Source organism: Pseudorca crassidens, chromosome 10 (genome assembly GCF_039906515.1).
Source record: "Pseudorca crassidens isolate mPseCra1 chromosome 10, mPseCra1.hap1, whole genome shotgun sequence".
In the NCBI taxonomy this organism is placed as follows: domain Eukaryota; kingdom Metazoa; phylum Chordata; class Mammalia; order Artiodactyla; family Delphinidae; genus Pseudorca; species Pseudorca crassidens.
The window spans coordinates 84,334,038-84,351,439 of record NC_090305.1 but is presented as its reverse complement, the minus strand read 5'-3'; the positions used below and the strand labels follow the sequence as shown (position 1 = coordinate 84,351,439).

The window sequence follows — 17,402 nt, the reverse complement described above, 5'->3', positions numbered from 1 at the left end:
TTAATTTTTATTCCCTCTAAGGTGATGTGAGGATTCAACATGGTAATAACTAGAAGATTGCATTTTGTGAATCACCGAATTTAATCATACTGGAGGATGTTAAAACACATTAATTTGTCTTTTAAGTATTTGAAATTTAGCATATATGTGAGAAAAAAAAGAAACTGTAAAATTTGCAGCAGGGATATTCAATTTATTACCTCCATACTCCACCCTGAATCTACATTCTGGACAGGCACTCTATAAAGCAATGTTCCTGATACCAAAAAAATACGTATAGATGATAGAGATAGATAGAGTTAGCAATTCAGATAGAGACTGAATGTGTTCCTGCAAAATTGATGTGGAAACCTGTTCCTCATTGTGATGGTATTTGGAGGTGAGACCTTTGGAAGGTGATTAGATTATGAGGGTGAAGCCCTCATGAATGGGATTAATGCCCTTATAAAAGAGACCCCAGAGAATTTCACCATGTGAGGACACAGTGAGAAAACAGACATCTGTGAACCAGGAAGCAAGTCCTCACTGGAAACCAAATCTGCCAGTGCCTTGAGCTTTGATTTTCCAGCCTCCAGAATTGTAAGAAATGAATTTCTGTTGTTTATAAGCCACTCAGTCTATGGTATTCTGTTATAGCAGCTTGAATAGACTAAGGTGTATATGTGGACGGATGGATGGATAGATAGATAGGTAGATACAAATGATATAAGGTGGTATATTCTCTCTCTCTCTCTCTCTCTCTCTCTCTCTCTCTCTCTCTCTCTATATATATATATATATATATATATATTTATATTTCCTAACCTCAAGGATCTTATGGCTCGTATGATTCATCCATGGAGATAAAACACATTCACATAATAATCAATTAAAAATCGAGGGTTGAGGGCGGCCCCTAGTTAGCAGAAAATGAGTATTTAAAAAAGCTAATGTTGAGGACTTCAGAAGAGAGAAGAGTTTCTGTTCAGCTGGTGTGGGATTTAAGCTAGGCATGAAAAGATACACCATAGAAACAGTCATAAAAGCGATAGAGTATGTTCTTACCTATTTGCTTTATCTTGGCTTGACCTGGAAAGCAAAGCATTAACACATTCATACTGCAGTATTGATGGGGATTAATTCAGGACTTGAACAAGGAAGGGAAGTTAATGGCTATGTGTTACTTACATTATTTCACTTAATTTCATGTTCTAATTAAATTTTATAAGAACAGTGTTACAAATGAAGAGGCTAAAACTTGGAGAATTTAAATACCTTGCCCATAGTCATATAGGGATCTATGGCTCCCAAGCCAACTTTATTTTGATTACAGTATATAAAGGTCCCTGGGAATAAGACAGACTATTGAAAATGAGAGGTTGTAGGACTTTTTTCTCCATTAAACATGTCTTGTTCTATGCCAAACACATGGTCAATTGGTATCTGCTAATATCTATCATGAATGGACAATACTATTGGTATAGGTTTGAGATATTTTTATGCACCAAGAAAAGGGGAAAAAGGAAAAGCTAGAAAGGTAAGAGTCATACTGTTAAGTAATTTGACTTTGTCAGACTAAATTGATAGTTTTAGATGTATAATAATTTAGCATTTTTTAATCTTTCCACTAAATAATTAAATGAAATGGCATATATATATATGCCACACACACACACCATGGTTATATATACATGGTTAATCATACATATACAGGTGGTTAATCATATATATAATTACATATATAAATGGCTAATCATATATATAATTATATATCATATATATCATATATGTCATATATATACATGATTAACAATTGATATTTGTCAAGCTGACCATGCTTCACTATTCTCCTACAAGACTGAGTTATTGTATGAGAATGGAGACCCTGAATAGCATTACTCCACTGGACCCTTTACAGTATTTAAACTTAGAATGCCAAAGCAGCTGTGAAAATATGGGACATCAACACCCTTCCTTGTATGAAGATTTAGTTTATAACCCAAATGGAACTAATAGAATTAAACAATGATTGTTGTTTCTTTCTAACCTCAATCATGATCCAAATATTTTTAAGCTCGTGGTATCACTAAAAAACCTGAAGAGAAGAAACATCAGTGTCTTCAGCATTTAGACATAGGAACCGAGATTCATGGAGAAGAGGTATAAGGTATTAGGAAAGAAGTGTATTAAACACAGCAGAGAGAACACAGACGATGAGGAGTTGATGGTACTTTAATCCCTAAAATAATCAAATAGTTATAAAGCAAATCTGCTGGCATACCGCAATAATTTCAGAGATATTTAATTTTTATTTCTGGTTAGTCTATCACAGGATTTCTTCATCTCAGCAGTATTCATATTTGCAGCCAGATAATTCGTTGTCATGCCAGGGTCGGGGCGGAGTGGAGAGGAGTTTGTCCTGTGTGTTATCAAATACTACTCAACAGCATCCGTGGTCTCTCCCCACCAGATGCCAGTAGCACCTCCCACCAAGACTTGACAACCAAAAATGTCCCCAGAGATGGTCAAATGTTCCTTAGGGGAAAATCATCCCCAGTTGAGAACCAGTATTCTACAATATGCTCCTGTCTGTTCTGTGCCCTCCTGCTTTGTTAACAGCTCTATTACACTTTACATCAATCTACTATGTTTATTGTTTAAAACTGTTTTGTTTATCTTCCTTTGAAATATTCATTGCAAGGATCTGAGTTAATCATTTTGTGTGTTCATAACACAATATTGTCTTTGGTACAGATGTCCCATCTCTTGTGTTATAGATGTATACTTCCTTTACCCCCCATTCTCTACTCCCATCCTCTCCTACTTCATATACGACCATTATAATGGTTTGATGTGGGTCCTTGTGTATATATCTGTTCTTGTAAAATATGTATTGAGGTTCTACATATCCTTGTGGTTTATATAATGGTATTATGCTATGGATCTCGTCTGTTTCTGAGTTATTTCACTCAGTACTATGTTTTTAAGGTTTGTGTATATTGCTTTGTGTACATCTGGTCAGTTCTTCCTCTTTACTTTCCCATCAACTACCTCAGTGTCTGATATATGTTAGGTGCTGAATAAATGTTCACATAATTAATTGCATAAGTACATATATCAGATGGTGAATGGGTGTAGTAGACAGAATAATGGCTGCCCAAAAATGTCCGCATTCTGATCCCCAGAATCTGGGAATGTATTACCTTATAAAGCAAAAGAGCCTGCAGATGTGCTTAAATTAAGAATTTCGAGATGGGGAGATGATCCTGGATTAGCTAGGTGGACCCAGTGTCATCACAAGGGTCCCTATAAGGGGAAAAAAAAGAGTCAAAGCCAGAAAAAGGAGATGTGATTACAGAAATAGAGGGTGAGTGATGTGCTTTGAAGATGAGTAAGGGAGCGTGAGGCAGGGAATGCAGGCGGCCTCGAGAAGTTAGCAAAGGCAAGGTAATGGATTTTCCCCTAGAGCCTACACGAGGCAGGCTGTCCTGCCAACACTTTGGTCTTAGGATTTCTGACATCCAGGACTGTAAGATAATTTCTGTTGTGTTAAGCCACTGAGCTTGTGGTAATTTGTTACAGCAGCGATAACACAGGAAAGTAACACAGTGGACGAATTAATACATGGATGAGTGTGCAAAGCTTTCCAACAGTTGAACTTTTCTCTTCCTCCTTTTTTCTCCATTAAGTGTTTAATATTCATAAAAGTAGAATCTCAAAATATAAAGGACCTCAAATAAGTAATACTTTAAAGGGAAGACTTATAAAGGGAAACTTATGAGGTAAACCATCACCCCAAGTCTGTTAACTGGATAGTCAGCTTGACCGCACTGGGGGCTCACTGGGTCATCTTGTAAGGAGAGCGAGATTCAAATTGGATGAGGGCTTGAATACCTGGGAAGTATGGTTCCTTCGGGGCCATCTTTGGAGCGTAGCTGCTTTACTGGGTTTCAGTCTTAAACAGATTACTATGATAGAGACATCAAGCCTCATAATTGAGGCAGGATGCTTTCTATGATCTGGAACCAAAATTATAACACTCAGTACATTAAATGTGACACAAAGCCAAAGATGTCTTACATGCAGCTTTCTTGCATGGCCAGATCCATCCCTAAGAAAGAAATGTACTCACTTAAATACATAAGTTTGATCAATTCAGTTACCATAATCCACAGAGAAGTATCAAGTTTTAATGGATCTTGCCTCATTTCAAATATATGGCTGTTTTTTCCAGCCATTTCTTAAGTCCTCCTTGTTAGAGCACGTGTAGCCCTAACTTGTGGGGCACATGTCTGCACATGCACCAGGACCTGGTTTTCTGGGGAATCAGAGTGAGAATCACTCTTTAGCAGGTAGATTTTCATAGCTGTCAAGAAGCACAGGCTGTGAGATGAGACTGCCCCAGTGCAAATCCTTGTTGAACCACTTTCTAGCTGTGACCTCAAACAAATGAATAACTTCCTGAAGGCTTTGTTTCCTCAGCTCTAAAATTGGGCTAATAAGAGCATTTACCTCAGAGAACTGTTATAAGGGACAAAGGAGATAATTTATATAGATTAATGCAAATTATTTAGTCCATTGACTGGCACAAAGAAAGCACTCAGTGAATATTAGTTAGTAGTAGTAGTCGTAGTAGTAGGACTCTGCTAGTGAAAATTCAGTTTACTTTTCCAGATAATTATGGCAATTACTTTTTATTCTTCATGGAATATTGACCAGTTTTACAGCTTAATCAAAGTTAAACTTGATCGGGAACCTGAGATGCAGCTGTTTTCCCAACTCAAGGCTCACCATCAGTGACCTCTAGCCTTGCTAAGGATGAGAGAAGAGGAACCAAGCCATCCTCATAGGTGCTCTGAAGCTAAATGTCCATGACATTAAAACCAGCATGCATATATTAGAATAGGCTAAAATAAGCTGTGGTAACAAACAATCCCATACTCCCAGTAGTGTAAGTCACCAAAATTTTACTTTTTACTCTTGCTTATGTCCAACCCAGGCCAGCAAAAGACTCTGCTCACTCAGAGACCCAGACTGACGGAGGGACCACCTTCATACATGGTGACAGTCGCCATGTCAGACAGAAAGCAAGCATGTGGTGAATTATGCACTGGCTCTTCAAGTTTCCACCTGGAGAGACATGCACCACTTTTCTTCCCATTTCACTGGCCAGAAAAGTCAGGTGGCCACCCCTCACTGCAAATAGGATGGGAAGTTCAATTCTACCATTCTCAATATGAAGAAAACCAGAAATATTTGGGAATCGGCGTCAATGACAAACATACTCTACGAAGATTACGCTAGCCACGTTTAGTGATATGGGAGTAAACAAAACCTAGAACCTACTCTCAGCGACCTGGCAGATAAGAGGCAATCTGTGCATAAGCATGTATGACTTTAAAATTACTTAGCAGTTGCTAAGATTATTTTACCCCAATCATGTGGCAAAAGTAAACCAAAGCCACTGATGGCAGGACTGCTGTGCCAGGGTGAATTTGACCCCCCAGGGGATATTTTTGGTTGTTATCTTTCAGAGTGTGGATGTTGCTACTGGCACTTAGCAGCTTAGAGGCCGGGGGGGCTGCTAAGTACCCTACAATTCACAGGACAGCTCCCCGCAAAAAGTAATTATCTGACCCCAAATATCAATAGTGCTGACGTTGAGAAACTCTGGGTTGTTGTGATAGTCACACTTTGTCACACATACTCCTAAATCCACCAAAATGAAAATTATACCATTGAAGTGTCTTCAGTTGAGACTGTGCACACCAATGCTCATGACAGGACACCTGAGTGTACTCCGCCACCGTACATTTCACATCCAGGTATGTGGTATTTTTATCCGGAAGTGCGAATCTGGTAAAACCCTTCTGAAATACACATAGGAGAGTTGACTGTGTTTTCGATTCTTTTCGTAAGGACTTTGAAATTCAAATTTGAAACAATTCTCTTCAAAACAGACAGTACCACAAATATATTGGCCAACTTGATTAAGCAAGGTTTAGTCCCAATGGGAAAAAATTAGACGCTGACTGTGGATAATAAGATGAGGGCTATGGTGAGACCTTCTTGCCAAAAACACCTTTCTCTAAGAAGAGTCTAGCATGATAAGAGCAGTCAGGAAGTGATCAATGGTTAGAGACCAAGGAAAGGGGGTGTGGGAAAGCTCCATGGTACTAACAGAGTTTGTGAGACAAGCTTTGTCAGACACAAATGAATGCAGAGACAAGGAAGGCAGTGGAAGGAATTGTTATAATACTTAAAGGTCAGGAGCTGTAAGTAAACTACACCGAGGGAATTTTGACCTCCCAGCATCAACCTGTGTTTGAGTTTGGGTTTAAAGTTGGATCCCAGGTGGCAAGTTTTGTTTCCTAGTCTGAGCCTCAAGCCTGAGGCTTGCAGAATGACTGGCCCCAGAACGGATGATGTGATGCCTGGCAAAAGGAGATCTGTGGGTTGTTAATCTGTGGATCAAAAAGCAAACCCTGGCCCAGCAGTGTGTTAATCCTAACGGCTGAGAGGGAACCAATACAATCATTTAAAGGAATGCAGCCAGCGTGGGATCTCAGAAATAGTTTAAGGAAGCTTCAACTATGTTTAGAATGGACCAAATCAATGAATTGCTGATTTTTCCACCTGTGTTAGCCCACTGACTCCTCAGGGGGTTAAAGCCTGTAGTGCAAATAGAATCCAAACACTTTTTATTTATTTATTTATTTTTGACTGTGTTGGGTCTTCACTGCTGCGCGCGGGCTCTCTCTAGTTGTGGCGAATAGGGGCTACTCTTCATTGCGGTGCGTGGGCTTCTCATTGCGGTGGCTTCTCTTGTTGCAGAGCACAGGCTCTAGGCTCACAAGATTCAGTAGTTGTGGCACACGGGCCCAGCAGTTGTGGCTCGCAGGCTGTAGCGCGCAGGCTCAGTAGTTGTGGCGCACGGGATTAGTTGCTCTGCGGCATGTGGGATCTTCCCGGACCAGGGCTGGAACCCGTGTCCTCTGCATTTGGTAGGCGGATTCCTAACTACTGCACCACCGGGGAAGTCCCCCAAACACTTTCTTAATGATTCAGGTCAAAGGAGCAGGCCTAAACTCAGTTTGGAATCCCTTTAGTTACCGGGTTCCTGCAGTCACAGGGGAAATTTAATTGCTCTGTAAATTCTTCATTAAAAATTTGGTACCTTTCACACCTGTCCTTGGTGAAGATCAGCATTTTCTTCCTTTCATCCTCTGGGTTCTGTTTATTGAGTAAATGCTTTTGTTCTAAGAGAATGTAAGTTCAAGTCTTCAGAATATAGGTTCAAGCCTTTGTTCTAAGAGAATATAGGTTGAAGGTTCATGATTCCTGCAACATATTTTCAAATGGTTTGGCATAAATAATCAGTATAAAAGTATACACATACAGCAAGGACCTACAGTATAGCACAGGGAACTATACTCAGTATTTTGTAATAACCTATAAGGGAAAAGAATCTGAAAAAGTATATATATACATATATATATATATATCTGAATCAGTGTACTGTATACCTGAAACTAACATGCCATTATAAATCAACTATACTTAAATTAAAAATAAATAAATAAATAAATGTATGCACCCACAGGAATAAAGCAGAAGTGGCAAAATGTTATCGTTTTGGTGAATCAAAGTGAAGCATTTATGGGAATTTACTGTTCTACTCTTGCAGATTCACACTTTTTCAAATAGAAAAGTAAAAACAAACAAACAAGCAAACAAACAAAGAAAACCCCTGATATGTGAGGTAGTAGAAAGAAGGAGGTTCTACTATCAAAGTATGAAATCTTAAAATGAGATGGCAATAAAAATTGTTTTGAATTTTTCCTTAAAGAAAATGTGGTGGACATAAGGTTGTAGCGTGAGTCATTAGGAAAGCGTATTTGGATATGATGGAACGCACTATTTACATCTTTGTTAAATGAGGTGGATGATACTTCTCTCCTCAGGGTGTTTTTCCATCAGTGATGATGCATGATTCCAGATTTAGCCACACAATGTCAGCTGATGCCTCTGGTTACCAAAAAAGAAAAAGAAAGAAGGAGAGAGGGGCATAATCAGGACGGTGACAATAAAGGTATGCTTTTTCATAATGACTTAGTCTGAGTTGGCTGATTCATCAGCACTGAGCTCTAAGCTGCTTTGCTAACTAGTCCCAGATTGTGCTGAGAGAAAAAAAATGCTTCCGTGGCACTCAGTGCTTATGAGACCTAATAGTTCATTGTAGTGGATCGTACCTTGGAGACCTCCTTGTTGATTGCTGCTTCGGACTGAGCTGCATCTTCCCAAAATTCCTATGTCAAAGCCCTTCCCCCCCAGTATGATGGTATGTGGAGAATGGGGCCTTTGGAAGGTAATCAGGTTTAGGTACGTTCATGAGAGTGGGGCCCTCATGATGGGACTAGTGCCCTTATAATAAGAGACACCAGAGAGCTTACTCTCTTTCTCCCCTCCATGTGAGGACACAGTGACAAAGCAGATAAATTCAAAATAATGTGCAAGTGATAACATATGGCTATAATTATGTAATATTTATTTATTTATTTATTTTGGCTGTGCTGGGTCTTAGTTGCAACACACAGTATCTTCGTTGTGACATGCAGGATCTTTAGCTGTGGCATGCACACTTCTTAGTTGCAGCATGCAGACTCTTAGTTGCGGCATGCATGCAGGATCTAGTTCCCCGACCAGGGATCAAACCCAGGTCCCCTGCATTGGGAGCACACAGTCTTACCCACTGGACCACCAGGGATATAATTATTCAGAACGTAATATACCTTGCTAATGTGAACTAATGTTCTGTAGACTTCAGTAATAAAAGAAAATTAATTGCACATGTGGGCTCTTTATTTATTTAACATCTTTATCTCAGTATAATTGCTTTACAATGGAGTGTTAGTTTCTGCTTTATAACAAAGTGAATCAGTTACACATATACATATGTCCCCATTGCTCTTCCCTCTTGCGTCTCCCTCCCTCCCACCCTCCCTATCCCACCCCTCTAGGTGGTCACAAATCTCCAAGCTGATCGCTCTGAGCTATGCGGCTTCTTCCATGTGGGCTCTTTAAAAGACCCCGTATGCCAGCAACGAAGATCCCTTGTGCCGCAACTAAGACCCGGTGCAGCCAAATAAGTAAATAAATAAATAAATATTTTTTTAAAAAAAAGTATATGGGAGGATGTGTGTAGGTTATATGTAAATACTACTCTCATTTTTTAAAAAAAGTTAAAACTAAAACTATTATATTACGTGCAGAAGGGGTGACTTGCATAGGATATTACACATGTACACACGTATATCAGCCAGTACAGAAAGGTAGGAACAGTTTTATCTTTTGAATCTTTTGCTATACTGTATTACCAAGAAGATGGTGATAAATAAAATTACAATATAAACTAAAGTCACGCCACAGTGTATTTTAACACTTTCACTTTAGAAAAACATAACACAGTTTGGCTACATAGGAAGAATAACACTGTATGCTAAATCTCATAAGAAGGCTGAATGTCTCCATGTTATTCTAAGAATTGTCAATTCTATGCATATTTCTTGTACTAGAGGGGAAAAAAGGAGTATTAAAGATAACAGCAATAAACATCTTTCAAAAATTTCTAAATGATTTCTTAAGAAAATGATTTTAATTACTATAAGATTCTCAGTTTATGATTGAAGTGGTTTTCATGTTATGTTTTATATTACTCTGAACTATGCAACTTATCAGTATATCTTCCAACCCAATTTCAACCTTCCCTACATCTCTGAAGCTGCCATTGAATTGGTCCTGACTCTACCTAATGGATAATGGTCTGAAATGGATGGATAGATTAAGGAATGAGGTCATATATTGTCAAGTGGGGGAAAGAAACAGAAAACAAAACACAACATAAGAGCTGTGAGTTATGTTTTATTTGGGGCAAAATGAGGACTATAGCCTGGGAGACAGCCTCTCAGATATCTCTGAGGAACGGTTCCAAAGAGGTAAGAGGGAAGGTCAGTATACATGTTATTTTAGTGAAGGGGGGTACGTGCAGTCAAGCACACACTTTGATAGGTTACTGCTGGTCACAAGAAGTTTGCTGCTACTCCAAAGGAGCAGAGGTCTCCATTAATGATTTTAGTGCTTTTCTAGATATGAGAAGATGCAATAATTTGGGCTCATAAAATCTCCTGAAAAATATCTAACTGTCTGAAGGCCTGTTCTGCCAGTTTTTCCCAGAGCACAGAGTGTCTCGTTCCTGATCTCCACCCTGAACCCCGTTAGGGTGTGTTGAATGTCAGTGACTACAGTGGCCAGCGACCTAATCCTCGTAGAGGGAGATGGCGAGTGATTATTTTCCATCCATGTAAAACTTCCATTGCATTTTCACTTGCCACACAGAGTAATCAGATGAATTCAGTGGGTTTAGGCATAGATTAAGCAAGAAATTTAAACACCTAATTGAAATAGTCTCTTCTATTTGGTCATACTTTGTCACCGACTTACCCCAATGTTTTGTCCTACTGAAATATACACGTTAATTATATGTATCAATGATATATGTGAGATATAACTCATATTTTATGTCAAGACAAGAAAAATTTAAACAAAAAACTCTTCTGTGCCCTTTGGCCTCCTCTCTCCCCCAACTGCATTGTGCACCTGTATCATGCATCAACCAAACCTGCCCCACTGGGAGCTGCTCAACCATAAAGACCAGTATTCTCCTAGTATCAGTAACATGACTCCTGAAAGATAATATTCCTTCTTGATCTCATAAGGGGTCACATGGTGCTTAGATCTGGATTGTGTAAACTGTCAATTATATGCAACGTATAGTCCTCTGTCTCGAAAAACATATAACTGTGCCTTGACTCCTAACAGGTGGAACAGTTCTCAGAGCTTTCTGAGATGTTCTTCCTGGATTATAATCCTCAAATTTGGCTTGTATAAAATTTTCCATTCCTTTCTTAGATCAATCGATTAATTTTTTGTCAACATATACGTATATATATTATATGTATATGAAAGCTTGAAAAGATTTATAACAAATATTTTTAATAAATTTGATTGATATGTCTTTTGCCATATTTGTGGGTACATACTAGTTAATTATTTTATCTTTCCAGAAAATTCAACTTTTTTCATTACAAAGTGACATTCCATGTTTTAGTATGAACTTTTTAGTATTTCGTGTTAAAGTCTATTTTGTTGGATATTAAGAAAGCCACATGGGTTTCTTTTTAACTAGTGTTTACATGGTCTTTTTCTTTCTTTCCTTATATTTAAGTTGGTACATATTTTTAATATAAATAGGGCATTTTAAAATATTTTAAAAATTAAGTTAATATAATATTTATATAGTTAAATATTATATATTAAATATTATATTTAATGTTTTAATATAATATTTTTATATAATTTTATGTAAATTTTTAATATTTTATATTATTTTAATAATCTGAAAAACTTTAATTTAGAACAGTTTAGTTCTTCTAGATTTAAAGTAATTACTAGGGAGTGCTGCTGGCATCTAGTAGACGAAGGCCAGGGATGCTGCTAAATATCTGACTCTAAGCAGACAGGGTAGGGAGTCTCCAGGGGAAAAGAACCAGATATAGCTTTCTGACGTAAGAGAGGCCATTTTAGTCCTAAGCCATTTGTGATCTAAGCCTGCCCACAATGGTTGTCCTTGAATAGGTCTCAGTAATAATGACCTGAAGGGTCAAGGGCAAGAGAAGGAACAATAGCAAAGATAATAAATCAGATAATAAAGACTCCCAGGTTTTTTTCCCCCCAATGGTAAAGATTACATTTTTGAGCTGTTTTGCAGAATTTAAACCCCCTCAGGTGCTCAACCACTAGATCAATTGGAACCAAAGGGATGACGATGTTGACCTTTTCTGACCCTCCTGACTCCAATCAACTAAAGCGTGGACTCTGTTGACCTTTGCCCTAATTCTATGCTCAATTCTTCTCAGCTCAGGCTCCTTCATGAACATGCAGGTATCCTTAACTTAAATCTTCCTGAATTTTGCTGTTTGGAGAGACCCTGCTTGGGAAGGGTCCCCAGTGTTCTCCTTCCTTGCTGCAAGCAATAAATCCTCCTTCTCCCACTCTTTGGCTTGGTTGTGTCTTTTGGGGGCTCGACACCCACCAAGAGGTGAACCCAGTTTTCAGGTAACACCACCATGCTCGGGACAGCCTCCCACAGCAAAGAATTATCTGGTCCCAAATGTCAAGTGCTGGAGATTGAGAAACTCTGGGTTAGAGAGCATTAGTTGATCCCCAAAACATGGAAAAGCTATGTGACACCACATACTCATTCCTGCTTGATTGATAATATCAAATGACTGGAAAAAAGCATTCATGTCCACCTTTAGAAAAACTATTAAGTCAGTTGTGATGCGGGCCTGTAAGGGAACATTGTACAACCAGTGAACATTATATAAAGGTTAACTTAAAAAATGGAAATGCTAATCATATAATGTTGAGTACATAAGTCGAATTTGCAGATGTTAGTGCAGTGCACTCTGATAATAACCATGGGAAAATATGTCTAAGATAAAAATACTGTGAATAAACTCACCAGAATGCTATTATTATTCCTGTGTTAGGGTGGTGAGATCATAGATTTTCAAAAACTATTTTTCTCTATTGAAGATGAGTATATAGATTTTTAGAATAATTTTCCTAAAGATTTACATCTCTTAAACTTGTTCTTGTCCTCATTTCTCTTTCTAATGTAGGATCTAGATCTATTCCAAATTTGTGGAATTAATTAGATAATTAAGAGGAACCTCAGAACTACGAGGAATGATCAAAGAAGGCATCTGACACATCCTACAAAGAAAAGGAGGATTCCCAAAGATATGAAAGAAAAAAAGGCGTGAAGGTAATTGCGACGTGATAACATTATTTTATGGGCTTGGAATGAGGAAAGCGTGCTCTGTTTTACATCTAGCTTTGGAGAAGCAAATAGCTCTAAGAAAAGGAATGCCCTGGGTGGGCATAACTGTCCAGCAATGCTGTGAGCAGATTTCCTTGGCTTCTCAGAGTACAAAATGCAGAAATGTGTTGCAGTGGAAAGTTCCGAGACCTGGGTCCTTGCTCTGACTGAAAGAGCTCAGCAGCCTCCCACATATGGCTCCATCTGTCTGAACAGGATTCTAAAATGAGGACTGTGTCATCTCTGTGTCTTTCCCAGCTCTCCAATTCATTCATTCATTCAACAAATTTTTACTGAGCACGCACTGCATTCTAGGCACTGCTCTAGGTACTTGTGGAGGTAAAAACAAAACAGAATAAAATGAAACAAAATCAGAATAGGACATGGTTCCCGATCCCCAAATAAGCATTTGAACCCTATTTTAGGGGTGGGGGTAGGAGTAAGACAACAGTCGAAAGGCTTTGTTTTGAAGTCACCTTTACAAATAGGTACGTGAAATATACTTAAAGAAAATAACCATGCCCCTTACTAAGACAGTCAAAAGGGAGATCATCATTCTGTCCATTAGTGCTGTTACTATGTTCAGTACATTAAAAAGCAGTTACAGAATTTTGGTCTCTGCCTAAGAGAAACACATGTTCTAAGGATTCAAGTGAGCTAATTAAGATGAAGCAAAAAATGGTATGATGTCCTAGTTGAGAGAGAAATACCCTGTATCTTGAATTTAGATCCTTTATTAGATCTTGGTTCTATCCCTTCCCTGTTATCATTATTTCCATGTTCATTCCCCAAAGGGACAAGAGTGTCATTCTAACATTCTCAAATTACCTCCTCATAAGAGGGAGTGAAGAATGTTCAGTCTGGCCGAGACTTCCTACTAGGTGCCAAAACCCAAACCTTTATTTAAGGTTGACATAAGTCTAGACCAAGACACCCACTAGTCACATACCATAGTGTAAACTTTGCCAGTGACATGCTCAGTGCTTTAAGTCAGTCTGTAAGTTTTAGAATTCTAACATAGTTTCCTTTTCTCCGCTTATTACTGAGTCCTTGTATATTCCTAGACCTTCTTGTAATAAAATAAAAAAAAAAACAGCTAACACATACCAGACATTTGCTTCATGCCAGAACTTTGCAAAGTACCTTACATACATTATGTGATTTTTAGTCTTCACCAAAATGCTACAAGATAGACACCGAAAGTAGATAAGAAATTAAGAAGTAGCTAAAAGTAACATAATAGTAGTAACAGGGAACACACACAGTAAGGTAGCAATGTATATAGTTTTGAAATTATGTCACTTAAAAACATAACCTTTCACTTACTGTACAACATCTGAAATCATGGCAATCACTCCTGTAGTGGATGGGCTGCTACACTGCCGAGAGCCCCACTTCAGGACTTAATTCACCCGCTTGCTGGGAGTGAAATGGGCTGACAGACCTCAGATCAGTGTCTCTCCGGAGATCACCTCATCTGAAGAGAGCTGCCCTACCGAAGACCATACGCCCTTCCCTCCAAGGACTGGTTACAACAGGGGAATGAAAGCCCCAACATTGGACGACCTAGAAGAGCCATCTCAGCTTCAGAGCATCCTGGAGGGTTGATTGGGGACTTCTTAATACGGCATCCTTCCCTTCTTGTATTGGTTCCGACACCATTCCTTAACAAACCTCTCAAATGCTCATGTCCACCCAGAGTCTGCATCCCAGGAACTAAACCCAACCCAACCCAACCCAACCCAAAATGTGTCAAGAATCCCATAATTTCAAAGCTTGGTCAGCCAAGTGATTATAAACTGTGTGAATGAATGAATGAACTAGCTACAAGGAAGCCCCTCTGTGGCCAGTAGATAGAAATGCCCTCCATCCTTTGCCTGGGTCAGTCTTAGATTATCTGAGGGCTTAAGGAACATATTCCTTGCATAAAACGTATTCACAGCGCTAAGTGCCTTACATGAGCAATCTCGTTTTATTCTTCTAACAACCCTATGAGGCAGATACTATTTTGTTCCCATTTTGAATGTGAAGAAACTGAGGATTAGAGTGGTTAATATCATGTCAAAGGTAAGTAAGTGGGATGCAGAGCTGTAATATGAATCCATATCTTTCTGACCCTAGAACCTGTGTTCTAAAGCTGCCTTGCTATAGTATCTCACTGGCTAGTATATCTTGGTTTCGTCCACAGTTCCTTATGCATAGAAATAAATTAATGCTTTTTCCTTGATTTGTTGATTTGGCAGTACTTAAAACAGGCCTTTCCATGAGGGTGGTCAAGCATTTGAAAATGACCTTAAGCTGACTTGAACTGTGCACATAAACTCTACTCTGTTGCTCTGCCTTATAGGGATTTAACTGGCTACCTAATAAGGTGGGGAACCCCAATTCCTTATTTGTATCTGAGGCCACAGGCTAGGAACCAACACATAGTACACTAAGATGCATTTGCTGGTTGAATGAATGAATAAATTAATGAATAAGAAAAACTTCTTCATTTCAAAATTTTAACAGAGAGGGGAAGAATGCTCCTTTACATTTTACAGAGGATTATTGTGTGTGCAGATTTGCCAATCAATGTTTTAGTAGACTGACCTTATGTGTCACCAGAAGAATAATTACTAAGCACACAGAAAACTGATGTTCAATTTTGAACTGAGACAAATAGTAAATGTCGATTAATACTGTACAGAGTCATAGGTTTTAATCAATTCAACTGAATACATGCTGAGCTTACATATAAGATAACGTGAAGATCCAAACTTGATATCAAGGAGATTACATTGTAAAATTATGAGGATGCACACACACACAGATCTTTAATACAGATAACGTGATAAATGCTAGAAGGCAGACAAATAAAGGACTGTGAGAGGAGCCATGAGGAGACTGATTTGGTAAGGGAGAGGAGATAAAGACTTCATTTTGTAGACTGACCGAAACACACTTCTGAACAGTTACTCCCCTACTCAAGAACTTTCAAGAGCTCCCTGTTGCCTACAAATACAGCGAAAACCCCTTGACATGGCCTTGAAGACCCTGGTTTTCTAGGCCACCATCCTCTAAGTGTGGAGTCATCAATTCATCCTGGTTTTCCCAGGACTTACCCATGTTAGTATTGAGAGTCCTGCTTCCCTGGAGAGCACCTCAGTCCCAGGCAAACCAGGACAGGTGGTCACCCTAACAACACATTTCAGTGTTTGAGGAGGCCAAAGTGAGCCTCTCTTAGATGCCTGCAAACTTACCCTGCTTTCTCACTTCCAAGTTTTTCTTCTTGCCTCATTTCCTTTCCCCAGCCTTGTATTCCAATCCACCTCATAATTCAAGAACCATATTCAGTATCTCCATCACTAAGTCTTGATGATGATATTACCTGTGTTAATACCACTACTACTAATAATAGCTAACCTTTATTAAAATTCCTGTAGCATTTTAAGTGGATCTTCGTATTAATCTTCACCCTCGATCATGTAAGTTCTACAGTTATCCCTATATTACAGAAGCATAAAGTGACGTTCAGAGAGAATATTGTAATTCATCCAAAGTGAGCTAACTGACAAGCGGCAAGGTGGAGATTTAACTCAGATCTAACACAGCACTCCATGCTTCTCATCACAATGGTACACATAGTCTCCCTGCCTAGATTCTTCCTGTGTGAAATTAACACCACCTGTAAAATGAATGCTTCTTTGGCCACTTAACACTACAATACACCAAGAGCAATGTCCAGTTGACTTGTTTCGGCTCCCATGCTAGGAGCTCCTTGATACCAGGAGCTAAGTCCAAGTCATTTCTTAATCCCCAAGAGCATGAAAGACATAAAAATATATGTTACATGAGAGACTAGACGTGTGGACAAGTGGAAGAGATTTTTAAACTGAGCCTTAAAGAAAGAGTAGGTTTTAGATGGAGAGGATATGCCAAGCAAAGTGAATACTGATACTAATTTTTATTACTAAGAATATCTGGTGAATTCTTACTCTGCATCAGACCGTATGGCATCCCATGCTCATAAATAACCTATGGAGAGAAATGCTCTTACTATCCTTGTTTTTCCTGTGGGGAAATCGAGGCTCAGAGAAATGAAACCAGTTGCCCGAAGTTACATAGCTGGTAAACGGCAGAGGCAGATTTCAGCCTCACCCTTATGTGACTCCCTAGCAAGAGCTGTGGATTCTGAAGAGAGGGGAGAAATTACAGGGCGTGCCGGCAAAAGCGCCAAGTCAGCTGGTTTAGATGAAGCACAGAGGACACGAAGAGAATGTTAATAAGGATGATAATGTTGGTGGGTCCTTGTTTTGTCAACCCCTCGCATTCCCTGTGGCATTGGATGGTGGGCACACCCAGAGTTCACACTTGAGCACGTTATTGACAAAGCGCTTTTCACGGTCACCTCTCTCGTTTACTCCTCACAACAACCCTTTAAATAGGTACTGTTATTATCCTCATTTTTGAAACAAAGAAAATGAGGCTTAGAGGACTT

General features: G+C 38.9%; 1 long non-coding RNA gene across 1 annotated transcript in view; it reads left to right on the top strand.

Moving 5' to 3' along the window:
- Positions 1-11,574: 11,574 nt before the first annotated feature.
- The window catches only part of LOC137233130 (uncharacterized), a 286,294-nt gene continuing 280,466 nt past the window's right edge, over positions 11,575-17,402 (top strand). The window contains exons 1-2 of the long non-coding RNA XR_010947308.1: positions 11,575-11,979; positions 12,723-12,868. This is a non-coding gene — a long non-coding RNA (uncharacterized lncRNA). The remainder of the gene's footprint in view (positions 11,980-12,722; positions 12,869-17,402) is intronic.